The sequence below is a fragment of the Kogia breviceps genome, chromosome 17, assembly GCF_026419965.1.
Source record: "Kogia breviceps isolate mKogBre1 chromosome 17, mKogBre1 haplotype 1, whole genome shotgun sequence".
Lineage (NCBI taxonomy): Eukaryota > Metazoa > Chordata > Mammalia > Artiodactyla > Physeteridae > Kogia > Kogia breviceps.
The window spans coordinates 57,432,348-57,446,079 of NC_081326.1; positions in this window are offsets into that span (position 1 = coordinate 57,432,348).

Here is a 13,732-nt window from a genome sequence, read left to right on the forward strand (position 1 = left end):
TGCCTAATGACAGTCCTAAGGGAATTTGCTTTCAGGGTAAAAAGGATTGCTTAAAATTAGATTAACTTCAAAGTAATACAGGACATATTTTCTCGGGGTTATTTTAACAAAATGACTCATGCTTTGTTTCACCATCGTTTAAAAATACTCCTTTTACAAACTTATTTACATTTTTCAACTGCACAAAATTTGTGTCTAAGCATATAGTATGGGAAGAAGGAAACTGTGTCCTTCCAAAGGCACACTTTGGAATCCCACCTGGTTCCAATTTCAGCTTTGCCCCTGGCTGGTTGGGTGGAATCAGGGATGCTCCCTAACCTCTCTGAAACCTCAGATTCCTCTTCTGTAGGAATGATGGCAAAACACCCCCCCTTGAGAGCTTGTTGTGTGACTCAGATAACATATTCACAGTACCTAGCAGCTGGTGGAAATTTTTAAGACGTTACTCTCCATTTTTAAGCCAAGTCTTGTCCCAGTTTTCCTAAATGCCAAAATAATTGAGATTGAACTAAGCAGGTATTTACTCTGTGTGTTATCTGTGTTTATCTCTTTGCTGTGCTGACTTGTCTCTTTCCCCATGGTTTAGCCATTTCATATATCTCCCATCTTGTTTCTCTAATAAATATTTTTTAAATGTGACCTGTGGTAAATTAGAAAAGGATAGTTGGCTTTCTGTTTTCCTTTGGGAAAAGAATATGTCAAGTGCCGATTACCGGAAAAGCAGCCAACTTTCCCTAACCTATCGCTAAGTTACAGATATTCAAACGCGCAGTTATGTAATTCAAGTGGTAGAGACGTGTGAATTGGGGGATTAATATGATGGAATAAAACATGTTAAATGTTTCCCATCTCAATAAACTCCTTGTTTATTTATCAATCGGATGTGTGACTTGGAACAAGATACCTGAATTCTCTGAGAATCTAGTTCCTCAACAAGAAAATTAAAAAGTATTATTATAGGGATTAAAACCTGAAGTAGCTGCAGGGACCAAACGGTAAGGTGGCAAGGGGGCCAGTTGGGTATGATGTTATGTTGGCAACTAATTCAAAATTTTTTAAAAAGGTGGTCCAAACAGCGGCCTCCACTTTCGATGATCTTTTTGGTTTCTTCCTTCTAGGATTCATCAGAGACGGGCCTTGTCTGTAATAAATGACTTTAATAGATTCCCTTTCACAGAGCTCAATTTGCCTATTGTTGCTGGTGTTTCGTGAGAATCAAAAATTCTGAGTTTCTGAACAGTGGAGATCATCAAAGTTACAGCCTATCTACACTACAGCCTAAGAGGCAGGGTGATGAATGGAATGTCTCTAAATGGTGATTTTAAGACCATGAATCATGTTTCAGTGCTTTCAAGGAGGAAACTACAATTCCGTGGTATTGATGACTCCCTGGAATTCTTCCCTGGACTTAGGAAACTCAGCATTACACAAGCAAATAGGCAGCTTGTCTTGCTCGTCCCTTCCCCCGCCACTGGTTACTATGACCAAATGCATCTTTACATGAGAAAATGTACATGTATTGGAAGATATAATTGACTGCCCTGTTTCCTGCACTAAAGAAAGGGCAGAACCTGTATTCTTTTACTGGTATTATCACTCCCAGTGATACTGTATTTTAAGTAGTTTTTTTTTTTTTTTTAAGTGAGTACTTGATCTTTGGTGATTAACTTAAAACCTGTGAATCTTAGGTGTGAGTTTTGTCTATATGCATATAATTACTCATATCCAGTGACGTAAGAGCCTACAGGAAACAAAAAACATTGTTCTATTCTAACTCCATACCTCTAAACAAATAGCCAACTTGGAACCACTGTTTTAACTGAACAGCATGGTAATGTAAGTGCTGAAGGGAATCTGTTTGACATGAGAAGGCGGGAGAATGCACATTTGAAGGACGATTATTTGTGGTGACTATGAGAGTGTCTAAGAAACTATAAAGCCATAATACAGCAAAAATCACCTTATTGTTAGATGTTAAAGCACATCAAGGAAGATTTCTATGTTCTTTTGACTTCACCCTGAGACACTTTCCAATTCAACTGCTGGGTTGTTTTAGAGGAAAGCAGAAGTTCAAGAGGAGAATGCCTTTCAACGGGCTTATAATGATTTAGAGTAAGTTTAATCATCTTCTGCTATCTCCAGGAACATTACTGACGTGTCTTAAGAAGCAGAATGTACACTGATTTCACCCTCAGAGAAGGGGAGAGATGCTAAAAGCTCTCATTTGCATTCAGAAAGGGAGCAGAGATTTACAACACGGAATCTGAACCAGAGAATTTAGAATGTAAAACATGGCGTGGCTTCTAATGTAATAAACAGAATTCCTGCAGCCTCAAGGCTTTTAGCATAAATGAGTTATTCTCTAACTGCAAACTTAATACCCACCTGAAATAAATGTAAAATCTGCATGTATATCTGAGTAGTTTTTAAATGAAAAATGGTGGATCCTCTGCCTGTCTGAGGATTTATGTGAGATGTTTTGTTTTCTGAGTATAGTCCTTCATCTTACACTCCTCCACTTTTCACACCCTGATTTCCAGCCAAGGAAAACTATCCCCAATGCCTTAAATTCTGAATTTGCTTTACCTCCACTTTGAGCCATTAATAACATTTGCTCTAGAATGTTCTTCCCACCCGTTCTGCATGCATAAGTCCTAAATATCCTTCAAGGCCCAATTCATATATCACCTCCTTCAGAAAACCTTCCCTGTCTTCCCAAATGGAGGCAGCATATCCCTTTTTGAACTCCCGTAGCCTTTATATGTGCATAAGGACACCACATTCTATGTTACACAAGGGTCATGTACGCATTGTATTTCTTATTTCCTCTGCTGGCTCCTTGAAGGCAGGACTGAGTTCTAATTCAACTTTGTATCTCTCACAGGACCTAAAATAGTCTTTTGTCCTTAAGAGATTTCCCTTAAAATTTATCAGAAGAACCTAAAATTTCAATCACTGATATACCTAGGAAAAATGCTTTAAGATGGTCAGTTTTCATTCACTTATTCCACAAATATATATTAGGTGCCTGCTGGGTGCCAAACACTATCCTAAACACTGGGAATACACAGATAAACTAGATCACTTATCTTCTGGTGAGCAAATAAACAAGAAAAATATATAGTTATAAATAGTATGTCACAAATTAAGGTAATGTGATAGTGAATGGGTTGGATGAGGCAGTACTACTTAAGCTGCAATCCAAATGACTTTCTGTCATTTGCAACCAGTTATGTAAAGATCAGGGAAAAACCAAAACATTTCAAGAGAAAGGTGAGACAGAGTGAAGCTGTAAGGCAGGAAGGGTTGACATATATATCACACTCAGGATTTGGACAGGAAACCAAAAATTGTTCCAGATATTTCAAGCAGAAAGGGGTTTAATACAGGGAATTAGAGGCTTCCAAAACCTTTGAAAGGCTATGGGATCAAAACTCAGAGACAGCCCCATGCAGCATTTGGAAAGTCCACACATGGAGGAATCAAAGGAAACTGTCAACAAGATGTGTAATTCTCAGGAGGACATCCAAAAGCAAATATAGGTGATATTACACCAGGTTTGTATGCTGATGGAAGTGATTCAGGAGACGGGAATGAACTGAGAATGCAGAGGGTAAGTGTAAAATTTCAGACATACTGTCCTTGCAAAACCTATAGAAAATGGGACCCAGCGCCCAAGCGGAGGGTTTGGCCTTTGATGGGAGAGAAGGTATTTTATCCAGAGTTCAGAAAAAAGAAGGCTGAGGTCATAGGAATAGAAGCAAGTGGCACTGTAGCTTTTGGAGTAGGGAAAAGACAGTGTTCCTCACCGGCAGATCCTCTATTTTTCAATAACGTGTAAAGTGAGGTCAGTAGCTGAGAGTGTGATATCGGAAAGAAGAGGTGCAAGGATTTGAGGTGAGAGAAGCTACGAAATAGCCATTTTTGAAACCAGAAAACCTCAGACAGTGATGTAAAACTGAACAGCAATGTTAATGCCCACACGTGATTTGAAACCATGATTTTCAGATGAAAGCACTCATCAGCAAGTTTGTTTTTTCTCTGCAAATGTTCCACAATGCAAGCAAAAATAGGTAGAGAGTTTGATTTATTTAGTCTTGAGACTTTGCCAAGTGAGCACAATGTAGGAAAAGGGGAAAGAGCTGCCAAGAAGTTAAAAGTATTTGCAAGGATGTGATGGGAATAATGAACAATGGAAGCTAGAAAGGAGAGGTGTGAAAACAAGAGAGGGTTATAGGAACCCATGGTGGGGTCTGTGATTAGAGATTTCAGTAAGATCTGAAATTGGCAGAGTTAGAGTCTTGGTACAAGGGTGTTGGAAGTACAGGAGAAACTGGTTAGAAAGTGGGTCAGAGATTGGGCGGTTGGCGAGGATGGGGTCAAAAGTATGTCCCTAAAAGAGTTTCATGTTGCTCAGAGTCTTTGTGAAGCCGTTGGAGTAAAAAGACCCCAGCCCCCTCGTGCTTGTGAGTCAAGATTTCCATATACCTTCTTATATTACTGTTTCTTGTCTACCTATTTAAAAGAATAAAGATTTAAGTGTGGGGTTTCCCTGGTGGCGCAGTGGTTGAGAATCCGCCTGCCAATGCAGGGGACATGGGTTCGAGCCCTGGTCTGGGAAGGTCCCACATGCCACGGAGCAACTGGGCCCGTGAGCCACAATTACTGAGCCTGCGCGTCTGGGGCCTGTGCTCCGCAACAAGAGAGGCCGCGATAGTGAGAGGCCCGCTAACCGCGATGAAGAGTGGCCCCCTCTTGCCACAACCAGACAAAGCCCTCGCACAGAAACGAAGACCCAACACAGCCATAAATAAATAAATAAAATTAAAAAAAAAAAAAAAGATTTAAGTGTGAATTAGAAATCAACCAAAAATAAATAAAAGCCAGTGTGAGGTACCAGATAATAGAAGATGAACCCTAATTTTTTAAAAGTCTTTAAAGACCAGTAGGGACCTTTACCTCAACTTAAGGACTTGAAATAAATTAACAATGCCCCGTGCAATAACAAGCTGAGTCTTGGCTCCAGGGAAAAAAAAAAAAAAAAAAACCCATAAGAAATTGGGTCACAACTGAGATTTACAGAATCACATGCAGAGGACCCTCTGCCCTGCACCTTAGGCAAGAGTTTGAATTACAGTGACGGTGATAATGAACAAGGTGATGATAATAACGATGCTGACGATGATACTGATCACTCAGTGTGTGTCAAGCATTTTACATTCGATGATTTGTTCCATTTAATTATCCGAATAATCCATTTTCCAGATGAAGAAAATAAAACTTAGAGAAATTAAGTAATTTTCCCAAGTAAACAAAGCTAGTAAGTTTAAAACTCTGGGCATTTTGACTTCCGAGGTGCCCCTTTTAATGACTTCAGTGTCCTGACTTCCACTCTACTGTGTCCCTATGTGAGAGAAACACAGAGCAATCTCTTCATCTCACTCCCAAGTCAAGCCAGTCTTTCCCGTTAATTAACCAGAGACTGACAAGTCAGGGGTTATGATGGAAAAAGCAAAACCACAGGAGTCACACAGACCAGAGTAGGAATTAGCCACGTGTTCACCATGTGATTTGGGGCAAGCTACTTAATTTCTTTGGGTCCCAGCTTTTTATCTGTAGAGATGAAGAAAATATCAATGCCTTACTAGCATTAATGGAGAGATTAAATGAGATGGCATCTGCATAGTGCATGGTAGATTTCTTCTTCCTTGGTCTAAGTGAAGGTAATGGATCTTATTCATCTGTATGGTACCTAAGTTACCCAGTAAGTACCTGGCAGAAAATTAGTGTTTAAGAAATATGAGACAATGAATGGATTGAAATGTAAATGAAAAGCTTGAGGTGATGGTGTATAGAAAAGAAGAAAGATATGGAAGAAAAAGATATATCGCTCACTGACTATCTCTCCGCTCCCAGACCCACATTTCTCAGCCCTTTTCCAGTCGGGCAGTGTTGTATAACTAGTTTTGGCCAATGAGCTATGAGCAGGAGTGATGTGTGTAACTTCTGGCCCAAAGTATTTATGAGCCAGAGTCAGTAAGTTGACTTTCTTGCTGTCTCTTGCCCTGTGGCAATAACTGGAGGACATAAGTTGAGACAAAAGAGCCACAGGATGGGAGCATCCAGGAAGACTGAGTCATTCCAGGGAAGAAAACTGACCTGGAGTTACAAGGCTCACACCAGACTTTGAAAAAGCTATGATGTTATTGAGTTAATTTGTTTCTGCAGCATAACCAAGCTTACCCCCTGCCCCTTGTAACACAAAAATTGGGGGCCAGAAAATCATCTTTCTGGCATATGAAATTGCTGACTTTATAACCAGGCTCAAACTCATTCGAAATAATGTCAAGGACAAGAAAAAAAACTTGAACAGAGAAAACGCTTTGGATAAAATGTGGCAATGTTACCAGTTTCATAGAGCAAGTTATTGCTGCTGTATAAAGACACAATTAAAAGTACATCTAATTGAAGCTTTCAGATTCCTATTTCAGAGTACCAGGATATTTTATTAGAGCTCATTTTCTCACAGCCTTCAGAACCTCAGGTATAAAGAGATCCCAAAGGTCATCAAGAATGATCTCTTTATCTTACTGAAGAAAAAATATGAGGTTCACAGCAGGTAGCTGAGTTTCCCATGCCATTTCATCAAATCAAGGGCAGAACTGGTCTTAAACACACGATCTGTCATCCTGCAGCCTAGCATCTTTCTAATCCTGCGCTCAAGAAGCTTTTTCTGTTACTATGATTGACCAGTGATACCTGCGTGCTGGGAAAGAGTTAATGTATCTTGAAAAGGGTTATTTTTTTTTTTAAGTTTTGAAGAAAGTCAAACTGAATAAAAGCCATTTGATCCTTCTTGAGGGTGTTCATCCAGAAAATGTGAGAAGATGGACATTATCCAGAGAGAATCTCAGTAACGTACTTACAGAAAAAAAAAAAGAAAAAGAAAAAAGAATTCTAGCTACCTAACTGAAAATTTGCATAAGTCTTTAGAGGACTGATGCCAGTGAAGTCAGCAGTTCTTCCAGGAGAATAATGGGATCAGGCCTTAATTCTCTTCACTTTTTTATTTTTGAAGTTCCACCACTAGGTATATCTGAATGAGTCAGCAGAAAGTGAATCTCGTTAAAGAGCTGCTCTGTGAAATGCATGGTGTTTATCACATAGTGATTACTTATCTGTTTGGAGCAGTTTTCAAAGTTCTCTGCAGTGCCCAACTTTTTTTCTTCCCTGGTTTTCTCTGCTTCCTAGAGAAAATGGTTCTAAGGCCCCTACCTCAAGTGCATTCTTACCTTCCTTCCAAAAACTCACGAGTTTTGTTATTCAGAATAACAAGAACAAGTGCCAATCTCACATTTTCCTCACATTTCATCAGATTTTCAGAACCTTCTGATTAATTTAGGTCTTTGGGATAACAAATGTCTTTTGTAGGGAAATAAAACAAAGCAAAAAATAAAAATAAAATAGAACACGGCCTGTGGTTACAAATGTTCTCTCCATGAAGGCGTGCTATGTGGAAGAAGCATGTCACAACTGACAGAAAGCAGTGGGTTCCCAGGAAGCTCTGGAGTAAAGCATTCTGAGTATATTTTAATTTTTGTATTTTGTTTCAGCTTTCTGATTGGGTTTATTGTGAGTTTTATCAATGAAGAAATATCAATTAGATGAGGAAGAAAGAGAAAAAGTAACATGGCTCTTTCAACAAGTACCCCTGGAATTTCAAAATCACTGCAATCTGCCTAATCCCTAAGATTTTTATGGAGGCCTTTGCTATCTCTAATTCAAACAGGGATGTGCCTCTTATTTCTTATCAAACTTCTGGATAAACTTTTGGATACTTCCAATTAAACAGTTGGAGGTATCTCAAAGCTTTAATTTGCATTGCTCTGATTACTAGTGATATTAAGCATCTTTTAATATTGCTTACTGACCACTGTATTTTGTCTTCTGTGATTTGCCTTTTTTTTTTTTTTTTTGTGGTACACGGGCCTCTCACTGTTGTGGCCTCTCCCATTGCAGAGCACAGGCTCCGGACACGCAGGCTCAGTGGCCATGGCTCACGGGCCCAGCCGCTCTGCAGCATGTGGGATCTTCCCGGACCGGGGCACGAACCCGTGTCCCCTGCATCGGCAGGAGGACTCTCAACCACTGCGCCACCAGGGAAGCCCTGCCTTTTCTTAATTTACTTCTTACCTTTTTATTTTTAAAATAATTTATTTATTTAATTTATTTATTTTTGGCTGTGTTTGGTCTTCGTTGCTGCACGCGGGCTTTCTCCAGCTGCAGCAAGCAGGGGCTACTCTTCATTGTGGTGTGTGGGCTTCTCATTGCAGTGGCTTCTCTTATCGCAGAGCATGGGCTCTAGGCATGCGGGCATCAGAAGTTGTGGCACATGGGCTCAGCAGTTGTGGCTCGTGGGCTCTAGAGTGCAGGTTCAGTTGGCACGTGGGCTTAGTTGCTCCGCGGCATGTGTGATCTTCCTGGACCAGGGCTCAAACCCATGTCCCCTGCACTGGCAGGCGGATTCTTAACCACTGTGCGACCAGGGAAGCCCTACTTCTTACCTCTTTAGTTGATGAGTTTTTTTCTCACTGATTTGTAGGATTCCTATAAACATATAGGGTTCTCTTGTATGTTTAATACATAGCAAATATTTTTTCCCAGGCAGGTATTTACACATTAAAGTTTATATATGGTTTCCTTGAATATACAAAGGCTTTTATTTGTCATATAGCCAAATATGCCAGTCTTTTCTTTCATGGCTTTGGGGTTTGGTTCATGCTTAGGAAGCCCTTCCCCTTTCCAAGATATAAAAAATATTCTCCTAAATTTTCTTCTGGTGTTTTCCCAGTTCTCTCTGATGCCAACCCTATGCATTTAGCCATAAAACCACATTACAGACTCTAAACCATATTGGTAAAGACCACAAACTCCAAAGCCAGTTGCTTTGGTTCACATTCTGGCTTCACTTATTACCAAATACATGGCCTTGAACATCTGGCAAAAGCAGTAATAACAGTCCATACAAAGTTGTTGTTAGTATTAACAAATTCATCTGCATGAAGTATTTAGAATGGTATTCAATAAATATTAGCTATGTGAAGGCAGTGAACATCATTTATCTCTGTGAGCTTACCCTGAGCACAGTTCCTGGCATAGAGTTCACACTCAGCAAATAAAAAGCTAATCAATTCACTCAAAATATGTTTTCCCCATTTTGCGTTTTCATAAATTATGTATTACTGAATCTGTCTGGCCACAGTCCCCACAAGCATTTCAGCAACTCTTAGCATAAAGAGTTGTTCTGAGTTTTGGTCAGTCTTGAGGCTCTTAAATGCAACATGTGAAATAGCTTTGCAGTAAGATTTAAACCAATCGATGGTCCTTCCTCACATGCCCCATCATGACCACAATTCTTCGGAAGGCAATGAACATTCGTTAGCCTGAAGGTGTAAATGAGAACCTTGCATCTTTTTCTCTCAAGTTTTTGCTGATGTATTTTCATCTCAAGCCTCTACCTAGTAGTTCAATGATGATTTGCAGGGTTATTGGAAAGAACTCCCCACTCTTTGCCACCGGTAAATCAGAGACCAAACTGTGGGATGTGAGAAGTTTTTTCTTTGCCCTAAAAGATCTTACAACTTTACAAGAAGGAGGAGAATGAAACTGAAAAGACCAAACTCCAAAGCCCTATCTATGTGAAGGGGTTGCTAAAGTGATTCAGAGAACTGTGCCAGGAACCAGGGCTGTATATCGAGGTCCCCCCTTCCAACCCATGTCTAAACTGTAGAGCCTCAATGGACTGCTTCACCTCCATCTACCACTCATCTCCCAGGAGCCACTAAAGCCAGAAAAGATGGGCTTTTTCATCTTTCACTGTTACAGGTTCTTTCTCGCCAGAGCAGCAAATCTCATGGCCTGGCCATCACAGAAGATGCTTCACACAGCCTCCAGGTTTTGTTTGTCTTATTAATAAATAGAACTAGAGGAATTTTGAAACGTCCTCCTTTCTTAGAAAACCTGGTCACAAGCTATCTCCCTCCTGATAATCACTATCTTAAATGTCGGAAGTTCAGCATTACCTGGTTCCTTCTCAATTCCTTCCCGCGGTAACAATGTGATTTCCCCTTGGTGGATGGATGCCTCAGCCTCACCAGGGAGAGGCCCATGAACCTGAAAATGCAAAGGAGAAAAGCACATTCATATTTTTCCAAAACATTATCCTGATTTAAAATGTATAGTGGCTTTGAGGCCACCATCAGGCATGCTGTTTGAAGTGGACCATAGGTAAGTTTGCTTGGCTAGAAACTAAGAGGGACAAGCAGGTGAGAGGAATATGGCAGGAAAAACACTTTGGCAAGGACCTTGCAGCCTGTGAGGCAGCATTTGAGTTTTCTTTGATGGAGAACCAGAAGCTTTTGTTCACTTCCATGAAGAGGGGTATCCTGATCGAAATGACACTTTGCCACAGGAATCTCGATGAGGATGAGAAGGGAACATAGTAAGGGGAGGCAGAACACCTTGGAGTCTGCAGAAGTCACTCTGGGGGAAAAAAGGCTTTGACCTCAAGAAGGCTAGAAGACCATATAGAAGCAGAGATGTCACAGGTAGTAGTCACCTATGCACCACTGGAAAACAATACCCCATAAAATCTAACATTTAGCTCAAAGCCCATGTCTATGTGACAGCCTTGCTGAACCTAGAAAACTGAAGCCAGGAGAGCACTGTGATTCTCCGATCATCTGATATATTCTCTACCTTTATCCCATGCATTATTTTTAGTGACCAGTAAAGGGTAGTGACCCTATGATTCAGGTGCTCTGATTATTCCCGTCCTAAAGATGCACAGATAAAGCTCAGGGAGGTTAAATAACACGGCCACGGTCACATAATTAGAAAGTGGCAAAGCCAGGTTTTGACCCCAAACCCACTGACTCTGGAGCCTGTACATCTAACCACTGTCCCTTTAGGTCTCTGCAGAGACCCTGTGTGATTAAGGAAGAAATGAGGGACTTGGGTGAATTGACTGCAGTGGCCAATAAGAAAAAGGATTTAAGATCACTTCAAGGTTACTAATTGAACATGATTACCAATGATGGTAAAACAATGTAAAGGGAATTGGTAGTCTCACAGGGGAAATATTTAAGCTCTTCAGTCCTTCAACAACCATTTACTGAGGATAAATGTATCTACCATTTACTGAGGATAAACCTGCAGTGTGCAGGTTTCTGGAGAGATGAAGGAGAGCAGCCTTTGCCTTCAAGGAGATCAAACCAGTAGGGGAGTTAGACTCTTTCTTTTAATTCTCACCATAATGAATTTGCTTAAATTTTATACAATGTGCAAAATTTAACAGCTCATGGTAAACATTCAGGGTATTATAGGAGCTCAGAGGAAGGCACCTACTTGGGACAGGAATCAAGAAGGCTTCTTAGAGTGGTGCACACATGGAATGGTAGCGGATAATAAGTGGCATTGGTTGGCAACATAGATACATGCTGGTGAGCAGAGGTATATACCAACAGTGTGGATGGCGTGGACAAAGGCACACGGGCAAGAGGGAATGAGCAGTCATCACCAGCCTGGTTCTTGGGCTTCACCTACAGAGAATCAGGCACCATCACAGAGTTTTGAGCAAGTCAGGCTCATGATTAGTTCTTCACTTTGGCTGGATCTCTTACAACGGGATAACCTAAGGGGCAGGTAGACACACTGGGAGGCTTGTATAACTCCAGATAAGTGATGACAGTAGCTCAAACCCAAAAAAGTGGCAAATGAATGTGGAGAATGAAGGCCAGATACTAGAATTTGTCAGATATGAGGCTTGGTAATTGCTTGGATGAGGAGGGAGATGGTGGGGTGAAGTTGAAGATGACAAGCTGGATTGTCTCTGTGAATAGTGGTGCTGTAAGTTAGAAAATACGGGCAGAGGAATATTCAGAGAGGTCAGTGAGTTCAGTTTGGGACACGAATCGTTTCCTAGGGCTGCCACAACAAATTACTAAAAATTTGGGGGCTTAAAGCAAGAGAAATTTATTTTCTCAAAGTTGGGAGTCTGTAAATCCAAAATAAAGGTGTTGATAGGGTTAATTCTTCTGGGAGGCTCTCAGGGAGAATGTGTTCTTTGTCTCTTTCCTAGCTTCTGGTGGCTGCCAATAACTCTTGGTGTTTCTTGGCTTATAGACACATAACTCCAATCTGTGCCTCCGTCTTCACATGGCTTTCTCTCCTATGTCTCTGTGTGTCTTCTTCTTTTCTGTTTATTGTAAGGACACTTATTGAATTTAGTACCCACCCTAATCCAGGATGATATCATCTCAAGATTCTTACCTTAATTACATCTGGAAAGGCCCTTAATCCAAATAAGGTCACATCCTGAGTTTCTTGGTGGGCATATCTTTTAGAGGACTACTATTCAACCAATTACAGATACTTTGAGAATAGCCAGGGGTGAGTCAGAAGCTGAAGAAGGGGTCTGGGTAAGCTGAGAATAATCAGCATTTGAGTGCAATTCAAACCAAGATAATGGATGAGAAACACAGAATGAGGGGTATCAGGAAGCCAAGAACAAAATCCGGTATTTCAATACTTATTTGATAGACAGAAAAAAAAAAAAAAAAAGGTACCTACAGGGGCAATAAGAAGCCATAGTTGTTTCAAAGAAGATCAAAGCATTGTTTCATGGTATCTATATATCTATAAATGATTGATCACTTACTGTGTTCCAGGCACTATAGCAGTTCTTTACACTTACTTAGTTCCCCGAACAGGTGTTCACAATCGGTATTTTTATCTCTACTTCATAGATACACTAAGCTTTGGGAATATTAAATAACTTGAGCAAGATCCAAGAGCTAATTAGCAATGAACTGAGGATTTGAACATCTGTCTGATGCCCAAGCTTCAGCTCCTTTTCCTCACTACCCTTCTTGTAGCATTTCAACAAGGGAAAAAATTGAAGATAGAAGAAATGATTGAAGATACCATGAGTTGAGCTGCTTATTCAAATCCACTGTCATCTTTTCCCTTTCCAACAGAATCCTGGTTTTTTGGAGGAAGCAATGTGCCAAGCTTTAGAAGAATTATCTCGTCTTTCCTTGGAGATAGTACTGCCCTTATGACAGAGTGGTGAGCGATGAGATAGAAGCAGAAATTGTTGGGTCTAGGAAAAGTCCTTTAAAAGATGACTATCTAAGCTGTAAGGTGTCCTTTTGACATCCCTCCCTCTTTCATCTTTCCTACTTCCAGGCATGTGGACATGATGGCTGGCGCTACAGTGACCATTCTTTGATTGAGAGGCAGCTCTTTGGAAGGGAGTCAAGTGTTAAGCAAGGACGAACAGGAAGATCAAAGGAGCCTGGGCCATTGTTGCCACTACAGAGCTTCTGTACCAGCCCCAGAATGCCTCTTCCTAATCTTAGTGACATGAGGGGAAAGAATGCCCTAACTTGTTTCCGCCATTACTTTTTTGGACTTGATACCAATAGTCAAAGCAGTGCCCAATGTGATGCTCTCTTCCCACAGCCTCTGAAATGAAAGAAAAGGATTAAAAGACAGAAGTGGATATTGATAAGTTTTGGAGAGGGAAGTAGGACAGTTAAGGGAGATTAAACTTGATGGCTTCAACTTTTAGGGTGAAGTAAGAGGCAATGTCTACAGAGATTGAATGTGGTAGTGCTTGAAGAAAGGAGATTTTTAATCACTTTAATGGTGTGCTAAAATGAAATACTGT